Raw genomic sequence first — 23,068 nt, 5'->3', positions numbered from 1 at the left:
TACAGCTGCGAGCGTGCTCCCCATTCGGGAGGCGTGCCCGCAGGCATTACACGGGTCGTGCGCTCTTTACGGGCCATCGACTGGCAGCACTGCAAATGGAGCCAAATATTTCCTCGCCGAGCGCTGCCGCTCCCCAAAAAGAATAGAACGCGACTGCCGTTGCCAGTAAACAGTTGCGCGAGTTGCAAAACGCTGAAAGGAACTCGAGTTGACATGAATCACACGCTCCGACTACAGCCAGAGGCACATAACGGCTCTCATCGCTGCGGTAAGCGTTGGCTTGTATCAAAAATCAGAACCTTTTTTTCCTCTCTCTCTACCCATCACCATATGTCTACATTAAATCAATAGTTTTAAATGTTGCACGTGTTACAACAATTTTTATCACATACCTGTTAGACAAATGAAGAGTTGATATGGCAAACGCACTCTACTGCCTATCTCTAGGCTTGATCGACGTGACAAACCATGGAAGAAGTCTTTCAAACACGCGGTAGTAGATCGCGCATGGTCTTTATACCAAACAGTGCTTCACTCTGGAATTTCAAAATTTAAAATGCATGAGAATCAGTTTTTGTGGACTACAGTTCTACTAGCCGAAATATAGTGCTGTATTTCCGGACTTGGACTATCACAAAATAAAACATTGTGCCTCAGTATTAAAGAGACTTCCAACAAAAACTTTCTTGCTGCTACTTTGTTGAAAACTGATATGGTTTGAGACTGCGGCTGTGTACGAAAAACAAGTTCATCCATGAAAAGAAGAAAACAGCAACCAGCCACTGTCCATAATGCTCTTTATTTACACAGATAGTGCTGTTGCCGGTTTCGAACCGACAAGTTCATTGTTGTTGTTTACATGAGTCGCTAAAAATTAAAAACGGCCGACGAATAATGTAAATAACACAAATATAGTAGAAATGTGAACAAACGTCTGACGACAAACCTGTCGGTAAATAGTGTTATTAACAGTGGCAGATAGCCGTTTTCTTCTTTGTGAGGATCAACTCGTAAAAACTTTCTTATTGGCACTTAGAACGTTCTTAATAAAGTAACATCGTAACCTTTTGGATGCGATACATCAGCTGCGTAAAAATCAGTTATGACGTCAGAACTAGTACCACTTTTCGAAGCGTTGGGGTACGCAGCAAACTGTATTGAGTACGAAATTACCATTTTCACCGACTCACAGACTGAAAAAACGTGACTTATGAAATGGCATCCGCGGCAACGAACATACAGTGCTAATGGCTAAATATGGCGCAGCTTCAAGTACACCAAGCCAATCAAAGGCACAGAACACATTTTCTACTACGACTTAAAAAAAAACTTTATAGAGAAGTGATCGCGACAACTCCTTGCTAAACCAAGCAACTGGTGTCAGATTTTTACACAATAATCACACGCACAAAATTAGTTTATGGTCGTTTTAAAAAATATCTGCATCAACTGGGACTGACTGACGCTCTTCCTGTAGCGGTCGAGATGATATGAACCGCCTAATATTAGGACATCCCAAAAAGAAAACCACGACCGGATCGAACACTGCAACAATTGCTACGGGGTACAATGGCTCCCATTGCGATTCCAATCTGTTGGGAACAACAACAACGTCAGAGATTATAAATATCTACTCACACTACCGTAGGAGTTTTAAGTCCATGTAATAAGGTAGTGGAAACTTTAGATTCTGTGAATAAGACAAGAAGTGTTTTTCTACATTTCATCGCTAGAAATGCATTTTGGTGCAGGAATGGGCCTGAAAAGACCTGAAACATGAGGTTACTTCAATACAGCTGAAATGTGAAAAGTATAAGATCGAGGGGCGACTAACTACCCTTCACACACACACGCAATCGCGCTCGCGAGCGTAGTGCAAACATCTACAAAATTTTGCTACAAATTCCTGAAAATTTTAAGTTTTGTTTCGTAAATGAATACAACTGTATTTTTCAGCGCGCGCGTTTTACTGTATGTAATAGCTATATGGTCATGAAACGAAAAGCCAACAAAAAATGGGAAAACCAAAATATGGATGACGCCCATATCAAATGTAATCTCACTTCCCAAAATCACAGGCTAACGACGACAGAGCTTAGACAAACATAAAAATTAGTTTCATGCGAGGAGCTGGACTGTAGCACTGTGGGAGCTGGACTGTAGCACTGCGTCGTGAAGCAATACGGTAAAGCAACAAGGTAGTTTGTGCTTCAGTGTGAAACTAGAAGAAATAGCAGCTTGTTTACCGGAGATGCCGATTACGGAATTACATTTCGTAGAGTCGAGCGCTGTGTACTACGTGACCAGTTTGCCTACTCTACACCTGATCTGCCAGCAAATGGACGGAAGGACTTGTAAACAAGATGATGCCTGCCTCGTATAATAGCTGCTAGGCAGTGTCAGCCACACTTCACTTCAGAGACGATACAAACAATTTTTCCCGCTGTTGTTGAACCTACTATCAAGTCTCTCGACATTGTCTAGTAGTCAGTGCGGAGGCTTCACGATCTGATGTGGGCAACATGCCTAAATTCGATGCGATAATAAAATCAACAATCGAAATAGCAAAACCTTTATTTATTTACCGGTTACGGCTTACGTAAAAGCCATCTTCCGAATTTTTGGCCCCCTATGGCTGGTGCTTGGCGGCTCCTCGGCTTTCTCGTGATGCAACGATCGTACACTGTGGAGCCGCCGGCACTAACCACAAGGGGCCAAAGATTTTCAAGATGGCTTCAGTATATGCCGAAACCGGTAAATAAACAAATGTTATTGCCATCTCGACTGTTGATTTTAACCTAAATATAGCACCAGGTCACTGTACTCCATGGAAAATGTTGTCTACATTTTACACCCAGAAGGACTGGCGACCGAATTTTCGATTTCGCGAGCTCCCAACAACTCCCAAAATTCTTAAGACTAGGCCTACCTAGATCCAGAAAATGAGCAAAAAATTTATTTCTGGTTGTGTAATACTAAATTAGTACAAACTTTCCTTTTAAAATTAGTATGTATTTTGGTTTTAGCTTAATTTATTCTCTAAAAATATGTGGCGCAGGTTTGTCACGACACGTTCTTTGAAAAGTGTATAATTCGAACTTTCCAGTAATTCCACAGATATATCTCTGAAACACGTTCCCACAGATGGCTAACATAGTAAGTACGGCGAGTCTCAAGAATAACGTTAACATACAGGGAGTATCAAAAAGAATCATCCGATTTAAAAAATCTTAACTATTATGTTATTTGAGATATGCGTAAACAATTTACTGTTGGAGAGACCAAACTCTCGAGTTTTACATGGTTCCCGCTAGGTAGCAGCAGTATGCGGCCACTTCAGTTCTAGTATAAATGGTCTCGAGACAACAGAAAGCGTTTTGTGTTCTACGTTTGCGCAGTGTGGGTCAGTAATAATGTTCAGTGTGACTTTCGGACTAGGAATGGTGTTGATCCTCCTAAAACACAGAGCATTACACAATGGCATAAACAATTCCTAGAAAGAGGTTGTTTGCGTAAAGGCAAATCGCCGGACCGTCCCTGAGTGTCTGACACAGACGTCGAACGCAGTGCAGTTCGACAGCTCAACATGCCCCCGATGTCCGTCTGGGGTGTGTTGCACCGACGTTTACACATCAAACCATACAAAATTCAGCTACTGCAAGCTCTTCGTGAAGGTGAACAACAACGTGCGGAGTTACGTAATTTCGTTCTTGGCAAGATGGAGGACGGCATTTTGCATCTACGCTTGGTGTTTAGTGAAGAGACAACATTCTATTTAAATGGAAAGGTGAACCGTCAAAATTCGAGAATATGAGGTACGGAACAACCACCTGAAGTTGTACAACATGAGAAGGACTCTCCCAGATAAGCGTAGCGGTTATCTCATACAAATATCTGGGTGTAACACTGAGGATATGAAATGGAACGATCACAGAGGCTTAATCGTAGATAGGGCAGGTGGCCGACTTCGGTTCACGGGCAAGTATTGGGAAAATGCAATCAGTCTACAAAGTATACTGCGCACAGAACACTCGCGCGACGCATCCCAGTACTGCTTAAATGTGTTGGACACAAAACAAATAAGAGTAAGGGGGATATCGAACGGATACACAGAAGGGCAGCACGAATGGTCACACAGGTTTGTTGGACCCGTGGGAGAGTGCCACGAAGATGCTGAATTGGCGGACGCTTGAAGACAGACACGCAAGCCATCTCGTGAAAACCTACTTACAAAGTTTCAGAACCAACTTTAAGTGATGAATCTACGAATATAATACAACCACCTTATGTGTCGCTCCAACAGAGATCGTGAAGAGCAAATCAGACAACAATGAGGTGGAAAAACTCATGGGATACCTCCAAATATCGTGACGGCCCCCTTTTTGCCCGGCGTACTGCAGCAGCTTGACGTGGCATGGACACAACCGGTGGGATTCGTGTCGGGCGATCTGGATGGGCAAATCATTCGCTCGAGGATCCAGAATGTCCAGCAGATCAATCGCGAACGGAGAGTGTGGGATCATGAAGTTCATGAGTAGCTGCAAACAGTCTCCAAGTAGCTATTTCCAATCAATGACGGGTTCAGCTGGACCAGAGGACCCAGTTCACTCCGCGTAAACACAGCCCACACCATTAAGGAGTCTCCATCAGCGTGCATAGTGCTTTATTGACAACTTGGGTCCATGGATTCGTGGAGCCTGCGCCACACTAACCCTACAACCAGCTCTTACCGACTAAAATCAGGAGGTGCCTGAGCAGGTCAGTGTTTTGCAGTCGTCTAAGGGTACAAACTATGTGATCACGAGCCACGGTATTCCCATAGTCGACCGATACGGTCAAGAGCCCAACGGAGGCGCTGTAGGCGATGTCGTGCTGTTAGACAGGCACTCACATCGGTCACCTGCTACCATAGTCGATTAACGGCAGATTCCGTCGCACTTTCCTAACGGATACGTTCGTCGTGTTCTCCCACGATGATTTCTGCCGTTATTTCACGCAGTGCTGCTTGTGTGTTAGCTCTAATATCTCTACACAAACGCCGCTGCTCTCGGTCGTTAAGTGAAGGCAGTCTGCCACTGCGTTGGCTCCCAGTATTATTCCAATTCAAACTCTGTTAATTCTCGCCGTGCGGTCCTAATCACTTAGGAAACCTTTCCATATGAATCACCAGAGTACAAATGACAACTTCGCCAATGCACTGTCCTTTTACTTTTATACCATGTGTACGCGATACTACCGCCATATGTATACTGTGTGTTCAAAAGTATCCGGACACCTCCAAAGACATACGTTTTTCATATTAGGTGCATTGTGCTTCTACCTTCAGCCAAGATACTCCATATCAGCGACCTCAGTAGTCATTAGACATCGTGAGAGAGCAAAATGGTGCGCTGCGCTGAACTCACGGACTTCGAATGTGGTCTGGTGATTGGGTGTCACTTGTGTCATACGTCTGTACGCGAGATTTCCACACTCCTAAACATCCCTAGGTCCACTGTTTCCGATGTGATAGTGAAGTGGAAACGTCAAGGGACACATAAAGCACAGAAGCGTACACGTCCGCCTCGTCTGTTGACTTGAGAGAGACCGCCGACAATTGAAGAGGGTCGTATTGTGTAATAGGCAGACATCTACCCAGACCATCGCACAGGAATTCCAAACTGCATCAGAATCCAATGCAAGTACTATGACAGTTAGGTGGGAGGTGAGAAAACTTTGATTTCATGGTCGAGCGACTGCTCATACGCCACACATCACGCTGGTAAATGCCAAACCACGCCTCGCTTGGTGTAAGGAGCGTAAACATTGGACGATTGAACAGTGGAAAAACGTTGTGTGAAGTGAGGAATCACGGTACACAATGTGGCGATCCGGTGGCAGGGTGTGGGTACGGCGAATGCCCGGTGAACGTCATCTGCCAACGTGTGTAGTGCCAACAATAGAATTTGGAGGCGGTGGTGTTATGGTGTGGTGTGGTCGTGTTTTTCATGGAGGGGGCTTGCACCCCTTGTTTTGCGTGGCACTATCAAAGCACAGGCCTACATTGATGTTTTAAGCACCTTCTTGCTTCCCACTGTTGAAGAGCCATTCAGGGATGGTGATTGAATCTTTCAACACGATCGAGCTCCTGTTCATAATGCACGGTCTGTGGCGGTGTCGTTACACGACAATAACATCCCTGTAATGGACTGGCCTGCACAGAGTCCTGACCTGAATCCTATAGAACACCTTTGGGATGTTTTGGAATGTAGACTTCGTGCTAGGCCTCTCCGACCGATATCGATACCTCTCCTCAGTACAGCACTCCGTGAAGAATGGGCTGCCATTCCCCAAGAAACGTTCCAGCACCTGATTGAACGTATGCCTGTGACAGTGGAAGCTGTCAATCAAGGCTAATTGTGGGCCAACGCCATACTGAATTCCAGCATCACCGATGGAGTGCGCCACGAACTTGCAAGTCATTTTCAGCCAGGTGTCCGGATACTTTTGATCACATAGTGTATATGTGCATATCGCTATCCCATGACTTCCGACACCTGAGTAACTATATCGCGCACAAACGCATTTATGAACTTCTTGTTACTGCGCTCCGTACGTGAATGAAGCGGGAAAACGTCTTAATGACTGATACACCTCTGCCATGACACAGTAGTTTGCAGAATGTGGGTGTAGATTAGAGTGAAATGATCGTATGTCATTGGTGGAGAGACCTCGTCAGGGGTTGTTCGGCCGCTTGATGGACGCCGCTTCAGCGACTTGGGGCGATGAGATGAAATGATTAGGACAACATAAACACCCAGTCGGCGAGGGGAGAAAACCGCCGACTCTGCCGAGAATCGAACCCGGGAGTCCGAGATCTAGAGGCACTGCGCTAACCACGTGACCGCGAGCTGCGACCTGGCCGATCGAATAATTTGCTAGTAACAAGCCCATTCACGTACAAGCGTAAGCTGACATACCGGAGAGTCCTCGCGATCCGTCACCGGTGGCGAAGGAGGCGACGGCGGCGGCGGGAGGTGGCAGACGGTGCTGGGACAGAGGCAGCAGGGCGGCAGCAAGTGGCAGCAGGGCGCGAGCTGCAGGGGCAGGCAGAGGTAAGGCGTGGGCAGGGCTGCGGGCAGCCGCTTCTTGTCGAGCAGCCCGCGCAGCGCCATGCCGGCCACTGGTCGACAGTCGCCTGAGCTGTGCTGTGCTGCGCGCCTCCGCCTGCCCCTGCCGGGACCCGGCCGGACCTTCACGCCCCCGGCGGACGCCAGCCGGCTGGAACCGACGCCGCTTTCTACGACCGCTCCTTACGCAATTCCTCTACCGGAAGACCGAGTCCCGGGCCGCTTCCCCTACCAGCTCGCCACATCGTCATTTACGGCATTCGCACCTGGCATCGAGCTCTGCATACTTTAACTTCACTAAGTCTGTAAAATGCAAACTTTCCGAACTATTAAACTCGCTAAAATACTGTGCGCTATTATGTCGTTGTCAGGTGGATTTTCTCGACAGTCTCACTTTTTTTCCCCTTCGCTTGCATCTTTAGTGGCGAGTTCGATTTACGAATGACGCTTATAACAGCTCGCTCCAGTTTGAAGAAATTTTTAGTTGCAGAGTGCAGCCGCGCAGATCGTTTTGGGACATTGGACGTAAACAAACCGTGTAATTCAAAAGCAATTGCCGTTACACTTCTGCACGTTTATATACTGCAATGAAACGTTATTCCAGTTAGCAACGACATAGAGTGAGCAGCGATCAATTGGGTAGATTCCTAAGTGTAGGACCAATCAAGTGGCTCGTAGTGAAATTGCGTACTTATGGAATATCGTCTCAGTCTTGTGACTGGATTTGTGATTTCTTGTCAGAGAGATCGCAATTCGCAGAAACTGACGGAAAGACAATGAGTAAAACAGAAGTGATTTCTGGCGTTCTCCAAGGTAGTGTTATAGGCCCTCTGCTGTTTGCACATGATGCTGTCGTTTATCGTCTAGTAATTTCATCAGAAGAACAAAACAAATTGCAAAAGGACTCGGAGACGATACCTGTATGGTGCGAAAATTGGCCATTAACCCTGAATTATGACAAGTGTTAGGTCATCCACACGAGTGCTAAAATGAATCTATTATACTTCGGGTACACGATAAATCAGATAAATCCAAAGGCCGTAAATTCAACTAAATACCTAGGAATTTCAGTTACGAACAACTTCAATCGGAAAGAACATACAGAAAAAGTTGTGCGGAAGGCGAACCGAAGACAGCGTTTTATTAACAGAACACTTCGAAAATGTAATAGATGTACTAAAAACTGCCTATCCTACTCTTGTCCGTCCTCTTTTGGAGTACTGTTGTGCGGTCTGGGGTCCTTAGCAGATAGGATTAACGGAGAACATGGAGAAAGTTCAAAGATGAGCTGAACGTTTTGTATTATCGCGAAATAGGGTGGAGAGTGTCACTGACATGATACAGGACTGGGAATAGACATCATTAAAACAAAAATATTTTTCGTTGCGGCGGAATATTCTCTCGAAGTTAGAAACACTAACTTTCTCCTCTGAAAGCGAAAATGTTTAGTTGACGCCGACGTTCCTGGGGAGTAACATCCTCATAATAAAATACGAGCAATACGACATCGCACAGAAAGATATGTGTTCGTTTTTTCGGCACGCTGTTCGAGATTAGAAAACAGAGAATTATTGTGAAGGTGATTCGATGAACCCTCTGCCAGGTACTTAAGAGTGATTTGCAGAGTATCCACGTAGGTGTGGATGTAGACCCTGGGTGAGATGTTTTAACGGAAAAGATACGCAAGGTGCAGATATGAGTTGTATAGTTCGTCACGAGCGTGTTCAGTCAGCGTAAAAGTGTCACAAGAATGCCTCAAGAATTGTAGCAGGACACCACAAATTAGGTAGACGATGTGAACCTCTGGCAGCCTTGTTCACAAAAAGTGTTGGCGTCCGTACCTTAGTGCTCAACGTGTCCGACTGCTACGCGGAGAATGCAGGATCGATTCCCGGTATTGCCAAGGATTTTTCCTTCGTGTAACGGGAATCACCCAGTCTCGTGATGCCAACTGAGGAGGTACCCGAATGGGAAGTAGCTACTTAGAGGTCTGGGACGCTGAAAACGGCCTGGAGACATGTGTGCTGACCATATGCCCCTCCATACTGCATCCGAATGACGCCATTGCCTACGGATGACACAGTGGCCGTGGGTACTGAATGGCCTGACGGGTTAGGAGGCATAGACGATCTTGCGCACGGAAATTAAGTGACTGTGTAGTAAAAATTGAAAGTCAATTACATGAGCATTTCACAATTCCGAAACCGGTTTCGACTAGCCAGTGGCCATTATTACATTGTCAATATACAAAAAGAGGAGACAATGAATTATCATAGCTATCAAATCTGCCAAGTAACTTTCTACGTCGCGATGAAAAAGCAAGAAATTAGTCTTTAAGTCACATCCACATTACGGAGGTAGTTATTTACAATAAGTACCTTCAGCCAAATATATTGAAGTGTGTAGATGTAGATATTCTATTGAAGCCATTCAAATGGTGGCTCCATGGAGCCACAGCATGCGCTGATGCTCTCGGTTAGGATCTCAGCGAAGAGTGAAATCTGTATCGCACACACTTCGCCGACACTATTGATGTCAGAAGAGAGGATGCCGAATCCAGCAAATTCTTCCATTTAGTCACTGGTCGCAAATGCACGACCGCATGCGCATATATCCTCAACTGTCTCGCATGTTTGCTAAAAAGTGTATACTGCTTAAGTTAGCTTTACATAATCGTTTAATCTTACTTGTTACGCCTAGGCATAAATTCAGCATCTTCAGATATGTACACGACAACAGATGTAGCACAGCAGAACACAACAGCATCCTACAATCCGACAAAAAAGCATTTATTGACAACAGATTCCGTCTGCTTACTGGGCAAACTTCCACGCATTCTTCGATAGTGGCTGTCGTTTTACGATCGTAGCTCAACAAAGTTGCCTTTTCGATCTGTATCTGACCAAGCACCCTCGCAGCACCTCATCCAGATTATCTGCGCAGGTTAGAGATGAAGTCAACTGGACAGCAGGAGACAATGAGCGCGGTACAGGTGTCACCGCCATCTCTTATACAGTAATTACAAGGTATAACATGCAATACAAACTTTAACCGCAAATCACTTACAATCATCATGTTTCTGTCAAACACGTGACATCAGTCAGGCACGTGTCTGCCAAAGACAGTGGTAAACTAAATGCTCATTAGGACATTAACGGGAAAGCCCTGGGATAAATTTCACATTTTCTCCGCGTTCGGTGATTGAGCGCACTCAATACTAAAATGTATTTTGTGCCAAAAAATGATTAGCACATTAATTGGATAGAAACTTGTACATGAGCCTGCCGCCAGATACTTTACGTTTCCCCAAATACGGAAAAAAATCTAGCCGTGGCGTAATGGTCTTCAATCGTCGACCCTGCCGGATCAGCTTCCATTTTATTACCACACACACACACACACACACACACACACACACACACACACACACACAAATTAGGAGCCTACGATATCAAAATTTAGAGAGATGTTAAATGTTTTACAGCGTAAAACTTACGGACCTTCTTTAAACCCAAACAAAACGTGAGGTTTTAGCATGCCATGGTACTCGTACAGTGCGTGGCGGTAAGTACCCCGTACCACTACTTCTCACTCCATCTCCTGCTCCACTCGCAAATAGAGCGAGAGGGTGGGGGGGGGGACAGGAAACGACTGCCTATATACCTCCGAAAGAGTAATAATATCTTGTTCGTGGTCCTTACGCGAAATGTACGTTGGCGGCGGTAGGATGGTTCTATAATCAATATCAAATGTCGTTTCTCTAAATTTTCTCAACAGCGTTCCTCGTAAAGACTGTCGCTTTCCCTCCAGACATTCCCATTTGGGTTTGCGAAGCAACTCCGTAACACTTGCGCGTTGCTCGAACCCAACGGTAATAAATCTAGCAGTTCGCCCCAGAAATAATTCTATGTCTTCCTTTAATGTGACCTGGCACGGTTCCCAAACATGCTAGTAGTATTCAAGAATAAGTCTTACCAGCATCTATATGCTGTTTCCTTTTCAGATGAACCACTCTTTCCTAGAATTCTCCCAACAAATCGAAGTCTACGTCCGCCTTCCCTACTACAGTTCTCACATCCTCGTTCCATTTCATATCGCTTTGCAACGGTAAGCCAGCATATTTAAACGACGTAACTGTGTCAAGCAGGACACTACTAATGCTGTATCCGAACATTGTGCATTTATTTTTTCTACTCGTCTCCATCAACTTACATATTTCTACATTAAGAGCTAGCTGTCATTCATCACACGAACTATAAATTTTGTCTACGTCATCTCAACGACGATATGCACCGGGGATTCGAACCGTTGTTCTCCCGAATACTCGTCCAGAGCGCCACTTCGCTCGCTCCGCAAACGAAAGGGCTTGGCTGAAGAGTTATAATTTGCCTCTTAAAATTCACCTTGCTGTTCACGATTGAAACGTGGAGTCTCACAAAGAAGCAGCTCAAGTGAGATCTCTAAGTTCAGTGAAAGGTTGCACTCGCCAAGACCGGATGAGGAATGAACACATTTAAGATGAACTGAATGTTGAAGGGACAGAAAACACAACAGAGAAATACTGGCGAAACAACTGTTGGGATACGGGCCAAGAGAAGGAAGATACCCTGGTACGCCCAAAATGAGATAGGCTCATAGATATAATCTTTGAAGATGAAACAAGCAGTTAACCTAAACCTTGGAAATGACGATGATGGTGAAAGTTTATGTTACTTTTACAGCCAAGTGTCGCAGCACTCGCCAAAGAATCAATAGGAGCGAGGGAGGATGGGTCTTAATGAACAGTGACGTTTATGTCGCACGATTAGTCGGCCTCGCGCTCGCGGCGTCACACGCACTCCCAACGCCGTGATTGATAACAGCCGAGAGGCTGGTTATTTGGCAGCTCTCCACACGCAGCAATCGGAATTGCAGATGAAGGCCTACTCTGCGTGGTGCGGCGCGGCAACGTACCCGGCGTTGCGGCAGCAGCAGCGACCCACGTCGGACATTCATCAAGCCGCGCGCCACGCCCACCATCCAGGAGTCAAGTTCAGGACCCTGCCCGCACAGGGGGCGAGGCCAACCAGGCTGGTGTTGCGACTTCTCATTACTTCCACCATCACTGGTAAATCTAGTTTCGTAAGGGAACCAATTTCTAAGTTTCCGCTATCATCTTTCCCTTGCTCTCATGACACCTTTCCACACTTTAGAATCTCTGAAACAACTTCCAACAGAAAAATTGCTACACTACGTACCCTCTGCGACAAATTGCACGGTGGCTTCAGGAGTTGCATAAATGTAACTTAAGCATCGGAAACCACGACCTCCTCATCTCCCCATCCCGGAAGATGTCCCCCGAGGGCGAAAACGAAACGTTGGAATTTTCAAGAAACCACAGCATGCGCCGACGCTATCTCTTCACACGGAGCATATAATTTGAATGACAGTGGAGAATGTAATCTACAACGAAATAATTTTGTGGACAGACGGGAACAGCTTGCACTGTATATTTCCGGACATGAACAGTGTGTACAGAAAAAGGTGGAGCGGGCTCGGGGACTTTGTATTCTGGTCTGACAGGAGACAGCGGGTTGGGGGTGGGGCCGGCAGTGGAAGGGAGTGGATATAGCCAATGGCTGGAAATGGGCGAGCATGTCTGTATTTGACTTAACTCGGTTAATGTCTTTTATGTCAAGAGAGAACTGAATAGTTGTAACTAGGCATATATTTCTTCTTCTACCACAAGCAATTAATTCATAAGTGAACCAAATTCAGTGTTACCTCTGTCATCTATCCCTTGCTATCGCGACACCTTCCCATACTTAAACAACTTCTCACAGTAACTAGCGAACAGACACTCTTCCGCATCTCTTAACTTTCCAAATAGATTTTCTTTGATTGACAATCTTAGACAACTGAGAAAATTCCAGAATGAGATTTTCACTCTGCAGCGGAGTGTGCGCTGATATGAAACTTCCTGGCAGATTGAAACTGTGTGCGGGACCGAGACTCGAACTCGGGATCTTTGCCTAAGAGCTCAGTTGGTAGAGCACTTGCCCGCGAAAGGCAAAGGTCCCGAGTTCGAGTCTCGGTCCGGCACACAGTTTTAATCTGCCAGGAAATTTCAACTGAGAAAATTATTCTCAAAACTTGAAATCTTGCTTCATTACGGTCTTAATTTGGCTTTTTTCTCCTAACTCGACCCGCGTCGTTATCTTTATTTTCTGATCAATGCAGAGCATCTACATGTTACTGCAGCAAAAAATTTCAAAGGCTTCTAATATTTTCCTATATGTCAACCCGACGCCTTTCTCGCCCGTGCACAGCTGTAGTCCAAACACACCTCTTACAAAGTAGTCTTCTGATCACAATGCATGTATTTTTATCTTAGCACGTATTTCTTTTTACAGAAAACTCGTCCGCCTTGTCAGTCCTCCTTACAATGTCTTTCTTGCACCTTTCTTTCTATAGTGCAAAATTCGTCCACCTCTTTTAGATTCTCTTGATCAATTTCAACATTTAGCCATCTAGCATATCGAACTGCGGTACATTCCGATCAATAAAAAGCAAAACCAAACGCTTTCACCAATAACCAACAATTTCTCTCCTTTTTGATTCTGCCATCCACTTAAGTTCGCTTACCAAGTCAGTACTGTTATGTGAGAACTCGACAATAGGCATGTGATAATGCATACATAAATCTAACCAATGTCGTATTGCCACCATGATGAAGGCAGACTGAACAGCTACCGTAAAGTCCGTGATTTTATTTGTACTTCGTGAAACGGACACAAACATGAAACTTCCTTTAATTATGCAGTAGATACCTAATGTAACTCCTAAGAGCTGCCAGGCTCGTTTTATATGCTGTATCGAAAGATATTTGATAATTCGTGTTTGGAAATGTCTAGGGATCAATTCAAAGAAATAATACTAATCGGGTGTTTCATGTGACATCGGATGTCTACGTGAAACGTCGATTTGTTTCGCGCTACAAATAACCTTGTATGTGAAGTGAAATCCCACATTAGTATAGCGATATATTCGGCTTAACAATATGCATTAGCAGAGTTAAATAAAGGTAAACGAGGCTAACTAATACTCCTGTCTCAACTTGATGGTGCTGTTGCATTGCAGCAACGGACCGTGCGTGCGGCGCGGACTGGCACACGAAGCAGGGCAAGACAGAAATGGGAAGAAATGGCAAATGAATGCTAAATTACGCGACGACCGGCTCCACAAATTGCACCGGAAACTTTTACTAGTGGATCCGGGTTACTTCTCTCCACTGGTACGCATCTAAAGTAAGAGTCGCCAGCCTCACGTTGACTTGGAAGGTAAGGTTACACTTGGAACAACTCCAAAACCAATAGTTAAAAGCCCTGTTGCTATACTACTACTTTCAAGAAAGATTCCCAGATCACACCACTGGAATGGAATGTGTTTACTGCTCACACTTCAATGCACCGTCTTCAACTGCTTACTGGCAACACCCGCCGACTGTCACGACAACAACAGGAGAGGAGCACAATTCAAAGTCAATTGTGGAAAGTTCACTCAGAAACATCATGCTCAAAGTTACACGAAAACAAGTGAAATTTATTGGTATCTATTACACTAGCCAAGTCCGTCACTTTTATCCAGCACCACCTTCAGCTAGCAAATCTTTCCACGTTATGATCTGAGGCCTTGTTTTGCCGGACATTCACAGTCCACATTCATCAATCTAGAACACCCGCACAGAAACACCGGTAAGTGCCTACACAGAATTCGACGCCAGCGCATGGGAAGGCATTCTGTAATGCTTTGTTGGCTTTCCGTACGGGAAAAATAACCTCGTTGATTACGAATGATTGCTAAATGCAGATTTCCCGAATGATAAGTACAGGGTTATTACAAATGATTGAAGCGATTTCACAGCTCTACAATAACTTTATTATTTGAGATATTTTCACAATGCTTTGCACACACATACAAAAACTCAAAAAGTTTTTTTAGGCATTCACAAATGTTCGATATGTGCCCCTTTAGTGATTCGGCAGACATCAAGCCGATAATCAAGTTCCTCCCACACTCGGCGCAGCATGTCCCCATCAATGAGTTCGGAAGCATCGTTGATGCGAGCTCGCAGTTCTGGCACGTTTCTTGGTAGAGGAGGTTTAAACACTGAATCTTTCACATAACCCCACAGAAAGAAATCTCATGGGGTTAAGTCGGGAGAGCCTAGAGGCCATGACATGAATTGCTGATCATGATCACCACGATCGGTCCATCGGTTTTCCAATCTCCTGTTTAAGAAATGCCGAACATCATGATGGAAGTGCGGTGGAGCACCATCCTGTTGAAATATGAAGTCGGCGCTGTCGGTCTCCAGTTGTGGCATGAGCCAATTTTCCAGCATGTCCAGATACACGTGTCCTGTAACGTTTTTTTCGCAGGAGAAAAAGAGGCCGTAAACTTTAAACCGTGAGATTGCACAAAACACGTTAACTTTTGGTGAATTGCGAATTTGCTGCACGAATGCGTGAGGATTCTCTGCCGCCCAGATTCGCACATTGTGTCTGTTCACTTCACCATTAAGAAAAAATGTTGCTTCATCACTGAAAACAAGTTTCGCACTGAACGCATCCTCTTCCATGAGCTGTTGCAACCGCGCCGAAAATTCAAAGCATTTGACTTTATCATCGGGTGTCAGGGCTTGTAGCAATTGTAAACGGTAAGGCTTCTGCTTTAGCCTTTTCCGTAAGATTTTCCAAACCGTCGGCTGTGGTACGTTTAGCTCCCTGCTTGCTTGCTTTATTCGTCGACTTCCGCGGGCTACGCGTGAAACTTGCCCGCACCCGTTCAACCGTTTCTTCGCTCACTGCAGGCCGACCCGTTGATTTCCCCTTACAGAGGCATCCAGAAGCTTTAAACTGCGCATACCATCGCCGAATGGAGTTAGCAGTTGGTGGATCTTTGTTGAACTTCGTCCAGAAGTGTCGTTGCACTGTCATGACTGACTGATGTGAGTGCATTTCAAGCACGGCATACGCTTTCTCGGCTCCTGTCGCCGTTTTGTCTCGCTGCGCTCTCGAGCGCTCTGGCGGCAGAAACCTGAAGTGCGGCTTCAGCCGAACAAAACTTTATGAGTTTTTCTACGTATCTGTAGTGTGTCGTGACCATATGTCAATGAATGGAGCTACAGTGAATTTATGAAATCGCTTCAATCATTTGTAATAGCCCTGTACTTTAAAACACAAATTCCGCCTCAGAGGGCCCACACTTGCCGCTTCAACCCCATGAGGTCTGACGGCCGACTCAAATTTCGCGAGCTCCGGACCGCCCAAGTTGTTTTTTTTTTTCCATATGGAACTTCCAACCAATCAGAATCAGGAGCGGCATGAAAGCATTCTCACTGGCTATTTCCAGCTCCTGCTTACAGCGCTTCTGTTAAAAACTTTTTCTGCAATGGATGGTGGAAACACCGGCCGCCATGGGGAAAAGCTCTCCCTGTAAGTCAGCCATTCAGAATGATTTGGGAAATATCGGCCCATCAGCTGCAAGCCTGAAGAAAGCTTGCTTCCCCCAGTATCCGAACACCGAAAGGTAAAGCATACACGCACAGCCAGGAAATGGCATTATATACTGATCGAGAGTAGGCCACAGTATCAATGAAATGAAATGGCGTGTGACGAGGGCCTCCCGTCGGATAGACCGCTCGCCTGGTGCAAGTCTTTCGATTTGACGCCACTTCGGCGACTTGCGCGTCGATGGGAATGAAATGATATTGATTACGATAACACAACACCCAGTCCCTGAGGGGAGAAAATATCCGACCCAGCCGGAAATCGAGCCCGGGCCCTTAGAATTGACAGTCTGTCGCGCTGACCACTGAGCTACCGGGGGCGGACCTAGCCACAGCATCAATTACTTCCTTTTATTAGCCAATGATGATGATGATTATTATTATTATGGTTTCTGAGGTGCTGAACGGCGAGGTTATCAGCACCCGCACAAATTCCAAATCATTCCATTTCCCAGTCTCACCACCTTCCTGATTGATGATAAAATGATGAGAACAACACAAACACCCGATCCCCGGGCGGAAAATATCTCAAACCCGGGACCCTGTGATCCAGAAGCAGCAGCGCTAGCCACTAGACCACCGAATATCTCAAGACTAATGCAAGACAGCTCGACAGAATGGACAAACAAAACGAATTTTAAACACTTTATTTGTAAATAGAAAATAAACGATGTTTTCCAATGAGCGCATTTGCTCGGCTGACTATCAATGCACTGCACAAAAAAAGTAAATTATTTAATTAATTAATTAAATCTCAGTTAAAACACCGGAGAGAATGACCCAGACGACTCTTAGGTAAGACACACTCCGCGTGAGCATGTGTGCAGGGGGGAGAGGGGCGAATGGGAGGGGGGAGAGAGAAAAGGGAGGGAGGTAGGGAGGGAGGGAGGGGAGAGAGAGAGAGAGAGAGAGAGAGAGAGAGAGAGAGAGAGAGAGACGGAAATCTATGAATCGACATCACGTTCCTTGAGTACGCTAAGCTTGGCTCTTGGTATTTGCTACATAATTACTTTGCAAGTGAGATAGTGGGACGTAATGAAAAACCTGGAGCAGGTCAGGTGTTTCACTTCCCGGTCCCGACCAGCCCGAAGCGTTGCGAAATGCCAGCCGCGCAGCCGCAGGCAGCCCACACGTTGCTGATGGCGTTTAAATCGCTCCCGCCCAGGCGCGGGGCTCAGGTGGGCAGAGCCGGTACCCAGTAATTGGTGCGTGGTCGCAGGTGCCGCCCACGGTGGAAACGTAAAGCCACTAACTTCCTGGGCGCAAGACAGGGAAGTCAATAGTGCCTTCAGCAATGGCTTTCAGCCCTAAAACTCGTGTCGCGCGCGTATACCAGTGTCTTGCTTGTATTCATGAACACAGCTGCTGTCAGTTCCATTCTCGATACTGGGCTGGTCACAGGAAGCTTTCACAGTGGAGAGGCTGTGTAAGTTTTGAAAGTGCGTCGGTTTACATGAAGTAAAGCCTTGACAGCGAAAAAGACATCTACTCGAAAACGAACTGTGAAATAAACATGCTGGATGATGGATAACACAATTTTAGTCTATTTTTTATCATCCGCGATTGGTGGCCTTCGGCACGTGCACCGCACAAGTAGTAATTGTGTGATAAACATACGTAAATTCAGTGTGTTTACTACTTGTGCAGTGCACATGCCGAAGACGAACCATCGCGGATGATGAAAACTGGCCAAAAATTGTGCTATCCGTCATCCAGGACGTTCATTTCGCAGTTCGTTTACGAGTAGAAGTCTTTCTCGCTGTCAGCGCTTGTCCAAGATACCCAGTATCAATTTTTTTGTTGGTACGGGAGTACCGACGTAATTGCTCGTTCTATGAGCCTCATCTTTGACTTCGGTGATTCCTTGCAGCACGGAGCGAACCAGACTGATTACTTAACATAAGTAATTCAGTGCCATTAGGTTTTGTTACCAGTTTGAGAATGTTTCGGTCGATCTCGTACGAGACCTACAGGAGGACAAACTTTGAGCTTTGTCCTACGTTGGTATTATGGTTGATATTTCCGCACGACAGAAGTGCGGCAGCTAGTCCAAGTGTAGTATTGTCGTTGTATAATTCCTACAGAACATCGCAACCCATCCTAATACACACTTCGCAAGTCATTGTACAGTGCATGGCAAAGTACTTCGAAAGCTGTTGTATTCTTGGAACACTATAAATCTAAAGACATAAACTAAAGAATAGTACATTCCAATTACCTGGGCTTCACGTGTGCTAACTGCTTACTCCATACGGCACTCGCTGCTTACTTGCAAACTGTATATCTCGCACTGATCCGCAGCACATCGACAAAAATTGTTTCAACCAAAGATTTGTCCAACACAGTAAGGGCAGAGGAACAATTCATCGTAAAACTGTGTCCTCTTATAGGGAGAAACTACATCGACATAGACTGACTGACTATGAGCGAATAATTTTAGCAAGAAGAAATGACTTAGTTCAACAAACAAATCAACGAATTCAGAATATGATACTAGCAGAAGAAAGAATATTTAAATCCATTGACACAATGATAAACCGCGTCAAAAGCGTAAGCTCTCCAGCGTAATTCAAAATTCGCCTCCCGCAATACAGAAATAAAGATCATCATGGAAGCGGAATAAGCGGTACAGAAAAGGCATATCAGTAGTGAAACCACGAACTCCGCTCATTTCAAGTAACTTACCATTCAGCTTTAAAAGGATCCAATTTCCGGTAAGATCAGAGGTCAGTTCGACTATCACTAAACCACAAAAGCAAACATTCCAATGTCGCGGAGTGAATTTAAAAATACCGTGCATCCTGCATTGACCATACGTAACGCTCGCATTCTGTACGGTCAGAAAACTTATTGGTGTTTGTGCCCGAAAGCAAAATATGAAATATAGTTTATAAGAATATACTTTGGATGAGTTAGGTGTTACAAAAATGAGATGATAACTTTCACTTTTTTCCAAATTAGAATACAAATGGAAGGGAGACCAAGCGGGTCCTTTCCTGCCAGTAAGGTGGTGGTCATCATCGGTCCAGTCCTCGCCCCCTTCTTTTTCCAACACATTATTTCAAATATTTCAGCCCTCTATCCCATTGGTGTTCCTCTTGGTCGTTTCCTTCACATCTCCATTTGACGTACCTTCTCGGGAATCCTCTTGTTTTCCATTCTCTTTAAGCGTCCATACCGTCTTAGCCTTTACGTTTTTATCCTGCTCGTCAAGGGTTCCTCTTTCACTGTTTCTCTTACCCTCTCATTCCTCATCCTATCTCTCCTTGCTGCTCCTATCATATTTATAATGAACTTCATTTCGCATGCCTATAATCTACTTCCATTTCTGTTTTTCATTACTCATGTTTCGCATGCATGTGAGGAATGTAGTACCTTCTGTATATTACTTCTTTGCTTCTTTTTGTGGGAAGTCTTTGCTCTAAACCATGTCCTAACACTTCGCGGCAATGCTGCTTTCTGTCTCCCACGTTCACTGATCTCTCTCTCTCTCTCTCTCTCTCTCTCTCTCTCTCTCTCTCTCTCTCTCTCCCCCCCCCCCCCCCAATAGCTGTAAACAAGATATCACATTTGTTTACGTTACAGTCCATTCCATACCCTCAGTTTCTTCCCAAACACCTAGCTGTTCCTGAATCTCCTCCTCCTCCCTCTTTTCACAGATCATCAAGTCGTCCGCGAACACCACGACTTTCATCTTGTCTTCTCCAGTTTTTTTTTTCTGCCACGTTGGTCATTATCTCATCCAAGACCACAAGTTACTTTAAAGTAACAGCCTTCCAAACAAGTACCATTGCCGGAGTCTGAACCTGGGGATAAACGTAATGAAAGCTGGCTGGCTTGCCGGCTGGTGGCTGCGGGCAGCAGAGCGTTGCGCGACACGGCGCGATCTCCGTGTCGGATCGCGGCGCGGCCGCGGAGAACTGTTCCGGCCGGCAGCCGCGGCCCTGAAAACTTGGGCTGCCGCTACTGTCGGCTGAACACAGACCAAGAAGCAGCCCATCTGGCGACAACAGGACAAGGCTGCGCGTATTCTTACAGTTTAAATGTAGTCTGTCTATAGGAGATCAATTACTATAATTTAGAGAGGCGCTGCTGATTTTGGTTTATGAAGGTTGAAAGATTAAGTTAAGTGACCTCGAAGAGGAGGTCCTTCGAGACAGAACACTAACTCGGACTCAGGAAGGAAGTCGTCTGTGTACTCTTCAAAGGGACCATCCGGCCATTTGCTCCAAGTGATTTATGGGAAACCACGAGAGAACTGAACCTTGGACGTTACCATAAGGCATTCTGGCTCAGTTTTCGCTTCATCACAAATTGGAGAGTGTACGTGCAGTATGAATGTGCCGAACATATCTGCATACTAACGATTCAGGGATCATTACAGAAAAGTTACACTATCTCGTCCAAAGTATCCGGACATCTCTGTGTAAGGTCCGCCTGCTTAGCAGACTGGTAACGTGTTGGCCTACCATGCAGCGAGCCCGGGTGCGACTGCCGGCCGGGTTGGGGATTTTCTCCGCCGAGGACTGGAGGGTGTTGTGTTGTCCTCACCGGCACGTAAGTTGCTCAGTGTGGCGTCGACTGAAATAAGACTTGCATCTCGGCGGCCGAATTCCCCGAATGATGCCTCCCAGCCAACAATGCCACACGATCATTTCATTTCATCTCTATGTAATGCGGAGACTATTAGAAGTCACGAACGGTGGACCCAGAACTGTAGAAAGTTTTCAGTACAGAAGCAGGTAACAGCACAATGAGTCGGTCGGCAGAGATCAGTAACTTTCATCGTGGACTAGTTATTGGATGTCACAAGAGAAACTCCCCATCGCATGCCCCTCAGATTCAGTAGTAAGACGGCCCAGATAGGAGGCCGCCAAAAACTGAACACAGATCAAGTATGAAAACAAGAAGAAAGTATTCTGAACTGTGAAAAAAGAATGCAAAACAGAAACAGTGAACGGTCCAAGGTTAACAAGTGCAACGCAGAGCAGCATGGGATAGCCACGGCCTCGCGATCAAAGCTCCCTCGTTCCTAATTTTTTCCCCCCCGCTGTACGCTGTATTCAAATTTGTGTCGCGTGTTGTCGTGCTGTAACATCCGTTTCCAACAGCAAAGTGTAAGGAAGGGGCCTATAATGAAAGTTGATTCTGCACACTACTAGCAGCCAAAAGGACGTGGCTTTCGAATGAAAACTGCAAACGTTTGATGACAAAGCGACAAGTCAACCGACTCCTCCACCGGAAAACACGTCTGGTGTGTCATACACGGCGTTAGTGACAAAAGTCTGTCTATGATAGGTATCTCTTGTCGACGCACCTAATTTGTACGTCTGGTGAGTGAGTGAGATACGCCTCCTAGCCCGATTTACGTGTACGTATGAATGTGAATATGATCACTCTCAAGAAAATGATGAAAATATAACAGTTTGTCACATAATCGGCAAGAAATGGAGGCAAAAGTTCCAGAATCACACAGTTTCTCTGTGCTCTGTCGAAACACATGTTTTTAACGTTTTTGAAGTTGAGTTCCGTTCTGTACGTTTTGACTCTTGAATTCCTCTGATGTAACAGTTGGTAACTGTGTGGTGAAAACAAGAAGCAACAACAACAGCTAAACCAAGATTAGGCATATGCCTTGTGGTGAAGGAATGGTACAGTCGAGCATTGCGGACGATGGTTGGAAAACACAGAATGAAATCAGCAGAAGGAATGACTCGTGAGTTCTAAAGTGCTACCAGAAAAATGACTGTGCGTAGGGAGTAAAAAAGAATGGGGGACAATCGTCGAACAGCTCCTCATAAACCACACATTTCTGCAGTCGATGATAAGCGAAGCTTGAAGTAGCATAAGCAGTGACGCCACTGGACAGTGGCTGACTGAAGACGAATATTTTGGAGTGACGAATAACGCTATATACGTTGGCAATCCGATGGGAGAATTAGGGTTTGGCGAATTCCTGGAGAACGTTGTCTTCAATCATGTCTAGTATCGAGAGTATAGGGTGGAGGAAGTAGTGTTACGGTGTTGGGGTGCTTCTAGCGGTTGAAGTGTGGTCGCTACTGTGCTTAAGGAAACGCTAAATGCCGAAGGATATCACCACATTTTACAGCGTTGTGTACCGCGTACAGTAGAGCAGCAGTTCAAAGACGATGATTGATTGCATCAGCCTGAGAATGCACCCTGTCAAAAACAGATTCTGTGAGGAAATGGTTTGTGGACAATAACATTCTTGAAGTGGCCGGGCCTGCCATGAGTACCGACTGAACCCTGTGGAATGCCTTTATGATGAGTTAGAACGTCGACATCACTACAGACCCTACCGCCCGACATCACTAACTTCTCTGATTTTGGTTCTTGAAGGAGACTGACATTCCTCCAAAGACATTCAGACAGCTCACTGAAAATGTCT

General features: G+C 45.5%; 1 protein-coding gene across 2 annotated transcripts in view; it reads right to left on the bottom strand.

The window, feature by feature from the left end:
• The window catches only part of LOC126187688 (WD repeat-containing protein 47), a 676,574-nt gene that overhangs the window by 121,141 nt on the left and 532,365 nt on the right, over nt 1-23,068 (bottom strand). The window lies entirely within an intron of this gene.

Source organism: Schistocerca cancellata, chromosome 5 (assembly GCF_023864275.1).
Source record: "Schistocerca cancellata isolate TAMUIC-IGC-003103 chromosome 5, iqSchCanc2.1, whole genome shotgun sequence".
Lineage (NCBI taxonomy): Eukaryota > Metazoa > Arthropoda > Insecta > Orthoptera > Acrididae > Schistocerca > Schistocerca cancellata.
This window is presented reverse-complemented; position numbering and strand designations above follow the sequence as displayed.